Below are 7,945 nucleotides of genomic sequence, written 5' to 3' on the forward strand. Positions count from 1 at the left end.
AAGAATGAGCTACATAAAATTACTGATTATAACAATCTGGGATTTAAAAAAAATAGCACAAATACCTCTTTTCTTTTACAGTCAGACATAATCACTACAATATGACTGCTGCTTGTTGAGAGAGACATAAAAATTTAGCGACGATAAGAAAAAACAGATTTGGTTACTAATGGGGATAAACAATGATATCCTACTTGCTATATGTTTTTCATAATCTGATTGGAATCATAATGATACCTATTAGGATTCGGGACAAATTAGTCAGAAATCTCTTTTCCGGGACTGAGCTGAACGAGCTTTGCTTCCAGTTTTTAAGAGGGGGTTGGATCTGCCTGAGAGAAATTTGCTTTTTTCACGAAAAAGTATGAGTTACAGAGGTCTTTCCCCATTTTGAGTTAATAGAAAAAGGATGTTTAAATTGAACATTTGTCCTGTTAACCTCACAATGATCACAGCAGGAAAAATAGTTTTCATGTCAAACTCAATTTTTTTTCTAAATTATTAGCTATGTCCTGTTCTATATTATGTTTACATTGTAGCATAACAAGACAGTGTTTTACATGTTTTGTACATAAATGACTTTGTAATATTAGCTTTCTTTTTTTTCTGGTAAGAAAACATTTCTAACTGTTTCCATGTCACTTAAAATACCTGGCCTCCCTGGTTGAGTAGCAGTAAAAATAAAATTTAAACCGCTTGTGTAGGCAGGCCTCATGAGCAATCACTCAGATCTCTACTAAAAGGATCTGTGGTGTTCACATTAGACCTCTAAGGTACATACAGTTATACATGTTTATCAAAGCGAACTGATAATGCAATATAGCTTAACTGTCTCCGTAAAATACAGAGCTAGATGAAGTGTTTTACTGACATCACTCCTGGACAACATGAAGAAATTAGGATTTATAATCGTTAGTTTAATTTTTGCTTTGTGCACTTTCCTTGGCCTTGTACTTTATTGACTCCATGTGTTTTTCATGAACTCTTAAGTGTGTTGATATATGTGCTGCCTACTTTAGATGATCAAAAACTGAAGGTTGGCACGAAGATCTATAGTTAACTGGACTACAAACGTTTGAATTTATTTGTCTAACTTGGAATTCATAAGCTGCTCTATGGCTTGGTGTTTCTATTGGACACTGAGTGAGCCATCCATGTCCCAAAAACAGTTCAAAGCTTATGGAAGTTACTGTAAGGGTAAAATGGTCCACTCCATCTTTTGTCAAAGGCAGAGTCTGCCAGCAACTGTGTCATGCCAGCTGGCAGTGGCTGTTTTGGCTCTGTATCATTAAAAACACATAGTGTTGTCTAACAAGGCTGGGGGTGAAGGTGGTTAACCAATTATTTAGTAAAAAACAAGGCAATTATGTAGACTGGCTTTTTATGGTGCTAATGTGCCCAGGGGTGCATCCCTGCTGTTGAGCGTTGTTGATGGACGATAACTAATGTAAAGTTAAAAAAGTCTAAGCCATTTTGTTTTTATTTGTTCCATTCTTTGTATTCACTTTTTTTAACTGCAGATTATAGTCAAACAACAGAACATCAAGGCATTTAGGAACGTCATTAATTTTTGTTACACTCCTATATATAACATAAAGCCATCAAAACTAAAAATAAAATACACACATTTCTATGTATTAATGGGAATTGTTATGCTTCAAACACAATTTCTACATCGTTACCTGATTGTTTACGGTTGTTTTTTGGGGGTTTTAAACAAAAACACAATTGCATTAGAAAACGGCAAATATTCCTCGCCTTGGTTTACAACTAAATTTGATACTGAAAGCAAAGGTTCACTTTTACACTTTTACCACTCACAAATATGTAATATTGGAACATTTCCCTCAATAAATAAATGACCAAATGCAAATTTTTTGTCTCATTTGTTTTACTGGGTTCTCTTTATCGATCGTACTTTTAGGACTGGTGTGAAAATCTGACAATGTTTTAGGTCATATTTATGCAGAAATACAGAAAAATCAAGAGTTCATAAATTTTCAAGCCCCACTGTACCTATTTCCATATAACCTTAGCACCAATTTTTGCCTCATGGATTGATTTCCTCCTCTTTTAGGTGCTGTACTGCTTTTGAGGCCCTGTTTACACAACAATGATCCCATGAAAACTGAAATTTTCCCCATTTCTATCAACACATTTACATGAAAACATTCTAATTTCAATCTCTGTTTACAAAGCGACGGTAGTCGGGGGAAAGATGTAATTCCCTCACCACGCCACTAGTTGGTGCTATGTTTTTGAAACTTGAAACTCTGTGCATGCATGAAAAACAAACAAACAAAAAAGTTCTAAACGTTGTAACTTTTCTCTCATGTGAAAACTGCCATAAGCCCAGGTGATGTCCAAACTGAAAGTAGTCCGTGGAAATTAGATTTATAGATTTCTACGAGTCAAAAGCACAAAAAATACTCTGGTATACGCCATTGTTGATAGTTTCTTCTTCTGTGGAACGTCGGAAGCCGTTACGTTTTGCGTCACACTGCGCATGAGCCAGGGATTCCCTGACAGAAAAGATCTATTTTTTCTGTTCGCACGACAACAGACACCGAGACGTTTTTGATGGATTGCCTTCTGGAACCTGTTCTCAAATTGTGCCGTTGTTAGAGAAAACATTTCCTATTTTCGTGTAAATGAACATTACAAACGCAACAAAACTTTTTTCATTTTCACCAGAAATCGTTTTCGTGTAAACAGGGCCTCATACGAAGAGCGAAGAACTTTACATTTTTGCTTTCGACCTGGTGTCTCAGATTCCATACTCTGACTTTGTTTACATCCGGGGATTATTTTACTGTCTAGATATTTGTTGTGGACTGTCCGAAGTGTACTGATCAATGTTCGATTGTCAACAAATAACTCGTCTTTGTTAGCAACAAAACACGACTTTGCTGAATTTGTTCAATTACAAATTTTGCATTAGACTTTTGGTAGTGACTGATGCATATTTAGTGGTTATTTTTTTATCATTGACGATGCGCATATAGAAAGTATTCAAATAAAAATGAAAAATCTAATATTTTGACATGTTTACAGCACAGCCACCTACCCATGGAAAACAGTGAGGAATTCCTAGACTTTCTTGATTATTGGCAATTGAATCCATCTGTAATTGATATTAATGACAGGTTACATTCCTGGGGCGCCTGTGTCATACCTAGTGTCTTTGCAATCAGATTAAAGTATGATCCCCTGACAGACTGCTGCAGAGCCAGGAGATATCCATGTCATGGGAGCTTAAGGGCCATAATCACTTCCACACCATGCTATGAAGCTCAGCTATAGAAGATCGAGACCCGTTAATCCTCTGTCTCATCCCTGCTACAACTTATTATCATTAGCTGACCATATTCCTCAGCCATGTACCGAGACAATTCTGGTCTCAGGAAGTTTTGTCACTGATATTTGTAGCTAGGATATACTAAAAATTAAAGGAATATACAGGTTTTTTTCTCATGACAAACTAGACCTTATTATGTGCAAAAATAGAACCACACAATTAGATAAAGACAATTGTAACTAATGCTTACTCAAAGTGATTTAACAAATCTGGGTGTTGAACCATTTAAAGCCCTGTCCACACTACTCTGGTCATTATGAAAAATCGAGGATTCTGTTGCATTTGCACATCTTGTTCACGTGCAATCAAGTTTTTGGTGAGAAAAACTTCAAAAATAAAATAAAATAAAAAACACCTTCCAAGTTGATCAATTTGTTCTGTGGATCTGTGTGGACTGAAGATGCAGAGCTTTTCAGAAAGGATGACGGAACAGCCTGTTTTGCACGTCCACTACAGTGCACTAAAGATCCAGCAATGAAGCTGTTTTTACCACGTTTATAAGAGTTAGTCTTGCTTTATACCTTTTTATTTTCTATCAAACTTTGATCATGTGCTGAAATGATAATTTAAAAAAAATGTGTCAAAAATAAGTTTGTTCTGAGAGAATCTTTAGCCCAGCTAGCCATGTTGGAAAAGCCCCATTTCTTTGTGACATTTAAACAAGGTCTCCCCCACATGGACAGCTGTGGCAGAAAGGTACTACTGAAGTACTACAATCAGCAAAAAACTACATTCGATATGAAGCATGTTTAAAATTTATTTTTATTAATTAATTAATTTTATTCTGCATAAAAATTAGTCGAAACTCTGTGCTTTCTTAGTGTGGAACCATGTAAAATTGAAGATGTAAACAGCTGTCATGCAAAATGTATGTAATATTGACAGTGACAAGCTGTGGATACAAATGTTGAGCTTGGACTTTATGAAGTTGCAACTTCGCTTTTGTATACTTCAAGGACACTTTAAAGTCACGTTTTTGATTATGTCAGCTAGGGCGATATGGACCAAAATTAATATCTCAATATTTTTAAGGTAAATCGCGATATACGATATACATCTCAATATTTTTTTCTTTCCATAAAATAATAACAAAAATATATTTCTGAGTCAAAGCTTTGTCCCAATTGTCATACAGGCACATTTATTAACTGTACAAAATCAATGTCTCAAAAATAAACTATTTACATATATTAAAATTAGTTTTTTAGACATTTATTTACATATATTTTAAAAATCCTCCCCAGCTGCGCCGCCTTCACGACGTTAAGCATCGTGTGTGAAGCTGCAGCAGTGAGGGGCTGCTTGTATTCAGCGAGGGAGGAGGGGCTGTGTGAAGTTGGACAGGCAGAAAAAGCAAAACTACTGTACACAGATTTTCACGTCTTACAGTGAGAGGTAGCACAACATTAATAAAGCACTGGTTTGTCATATCACTAAAGATGTGACCCTTAGCGGCTAACAAGATGGCTAACTTTAGCCGTCTTGTTCCACAGTTGAGACTGGGCCCATGTCTTTAGCGATATGATAAACTATTGCTTTATTAATATCATGCCACCTCTCACTGTTCCTCTCATAAGGCACAGCGCAGGTAAAAGAGTTTCGTACTGTAGTTTGTTTCAGGGAAGGAAGCCAGGAAGTCTTCACAGCCAGAGCTGCAGCACAAAGTTTAACACACTCTTCATACTCCACTTTATAACGATGTTTCAAATGGTGAAAAAGGTTCGTTGTGCTCGGAGCTTTCGTCGGACTTGTTTTCGGCATTGTCTACAGAAAACATTTTTCTGCTGCACATCTGACAAATTAAATCCGAACCATTTCCAAATAACAGAGCCATTATTTGTTTCCATGCTCACAAGCTGCTCTGCGAATGCTACGTGCCGTCCCACCTGGAGAAGCAGGAAACTGGGGGGGACCAGGTTAGGGGTTGGGCTGAGAGGGAGAGGAGGGTCCGCGTGGGAGAAAGAGACGACAGCAGGCAGATTTTCAAGTATAACACTATATTGTTTATATCGATATAGTCTCATCTTATATCGCATATAAAATTATCTCGATATTCTTAAAATATCGAGATATCGCCCAGCCCTAATGTCAGCTCAAAATCCATTCCACAGATTTGATGCTCACGATCATTTTTAGAGCAACTACAATTTTAGTGTGGATTTTCTAATTTATACATATATATTTATACATATATATTTATACATAGTAAAAAAGATCTATATATATGTGTGTGTGTGTGTGTAAGCGCAATATTTATTTAACCACGTCATGTCTTGCTACTCTCCCAGAAACAAATTAACACTAACGAGACGTTCAGTGTCTCATTTCCTGACATTATTGTGAGCCAGAATCTGGTTGTGGTGCCGCTGATCCAACTGATGATCTACTCTGGTGTCCCAAACCGTTTGGCTCCACTGTAGCTTGAACAGATATTATGTCACTGATCTGACTCCATCAAACAAATTCATCTTTGATAAGGATTTGTCTGTAGTTGGGAAAAAAATAGGCAGCTCCAACAATACCATTTATTTATTGTAGCCTGCTGAAAACTAATAAAAAAGACTATTTAGGGGGGAAAAAAATCACAAGTAGTTTTGATAAAGGTTGATTTCAAAACGTCTTTCACCATATTTTAGTTTTTGTCAGTTCCACTGCTGCAGTTGGTCTACCTTTTTGTAATAAATCTTGATTTCTGTAGATCACCTTGACAAAGGTGATGCTAATAATCTTACCACATTGTCCATGCCTGACTCCTCCAGGACTGCTGTGAACACAAACAGCTAACGCTGACACAGGACCGGCCTGTATGGATTCCCAAAGGCCTAAGGCAGCATGTTTTGGTCCCACCCACTTTAAATCAGCATTCTTATTGGTCAATTTCACTGTCAGTTACTAATCAAATGGATCCTGGAGTCTCTGACAGAGCTAAAGCCTTTTCTAGAGACAGAGAAGTCCTAACCAACAAGAAAGCTCCTTCAGACATGTTTCTGCATGGAGACGCAAATTTAAAAGTATCTGATTATAGTTTCATAAACTATTTTAAAGAAAATAAGAAAACTTTGCAAAATATAACATTGAAAATATATATTTTATATAAAATACAGTTTAAATAGAAATTTTTATGTAACAGTTCATAAGTGCTGAAGTCTTAGGCCTTCTCTGAAGGCGTAAACCCTTAAAGTTCCCAGTTGATTATAGAAATGTTTCTTGCTTTTAGTTAAACTGAGAAATGTTTAAGTTTGATTACGTTATTTAACAGAAATTGACTTTTGAGTTGCCCGTTCTTTGAGTAACATTTGGCTTGACTCCACTGATATTCCCTAATTTTCCAGCTGGGATCAGTTTGACTCTGTCTACTCCAGGGAAGACACAGATTGCTCATAAGAATGCTGCGTAATCCTGCTTCAAGAAGAAAAAACATCTTTAAAAATCTTTAAACCCCACGTGTAAGGCTGTTATAAGTATGAGCTGGACTGACGTGCTTAATAGATATTTACAATGATTTGATTGTTTTGTGGATTACAAAGATGGAACAGACTGAGGTGAGCGTGTGCTGAACTATGCTTTCAGCTTTCCATTTAACTTTGATTTGCCACATTGATTGGCAACATTTTAGTTAAGATTTAAGTCCTGAAGAGCACACTATTCTCTGGTTCAGCTTTAAAATACATTAGAGAGTTCAAAATTGATTCAGCATGTTCATTTCTCAATTTTGGCTTTTCGCATTTTATTGATAAATATAACTTGTATTTAAATGCCAGTAATTTTATGCTGAAAATGCTTTTTCTAGTTTATTGAGTGTTTCTGATGTGCTTGACAACTATTAAAAGGAGGCCAATTAAAACCCAAGTGTTCATGCTATGCAGGCCTCAGCTATTCAGTTTCTCATTAGGTCCTTTCTGTTCGCTTAGAGCGCTGCTATTGTTCTTTTCTTGACCCACTTGGACATTGTTTAAAAGATGCTCAAAGCACAAGATTTTCCTTTGAGGAAAAAGTGCGTTTGAAAAGAAGCAGAAAGACTGTCAAACATGAGATGGCTTGAACTTTATGTCGAGAAATAAAACACCAGCTTTCTGTTCTGTGTTTGCAGTTAAAGGGTCTTACTGATAGAACAAAGCCGCTTTGGTTATTAATTTCAGTTTTTATGTTTGTGTGAGAGTTGGATTGGCTCCATGTTTTTTTATGGGTACACATTTTGTTTTATACACAAGGTATTAATAATACTCCCTTAGAAAACGCCAGTGAGTTTGTAGCTGACGCCTGATGGGTCACCTTCTTGTAAACAAGGACCGTTTTAAACGCTGCATGTCTACGATTCACCTGCAGCTATGAAAACGTGACATACACCTACTGCAAAATAAATGCAAGTCCTTTAAGTCTGCTAGATCTGTCCCATACAATTTTGGAAAATAATATAAAAATATATATAAAAAATTATTCACATCCTGGCCTTCTGCCTCTGTGCTTGAACACAATACTATCGTCCATCCATCCATCCATCCATCCATCCATCCATCCATCCATCCATCCATCCATCCACCCATTAATCCATCCATCCATCCACCCATTAATCCATCCATCCATCCA

The 7,945-nt window shown here is 36.5% G+C and overlaps 1 protein-coding gene across 1 annotated transcript in view; it reads left to right on the top strand.

Annotated features, from left to right (window-relative positions):
• Positions 1-7,945, top strand: part of fhod3b (formin homology 2 domain containing 3b) — a 151,556-nt gene that overhangs the window by 8,254 nt on the left and 135,357 nt on the right. The gene's annotated exons all lie outside the window — the stretch shown is intronic.

This window comes from Nematolebias whitei, chromosome 5 (assembly GCF_014905685.2).
Source record: "Nematolebias whitei isolate Nwh7 chromosome 5, NemWhi1, whole genome shotgun sequence".
In the NCBI taxonomy this organism is placed as follows: Eukaryota; Metazoa; Chordata; class Actinopteri; order Cyprinodontiformes; family Rivulidae; genus Nematolebias; species Nematolebias whitei.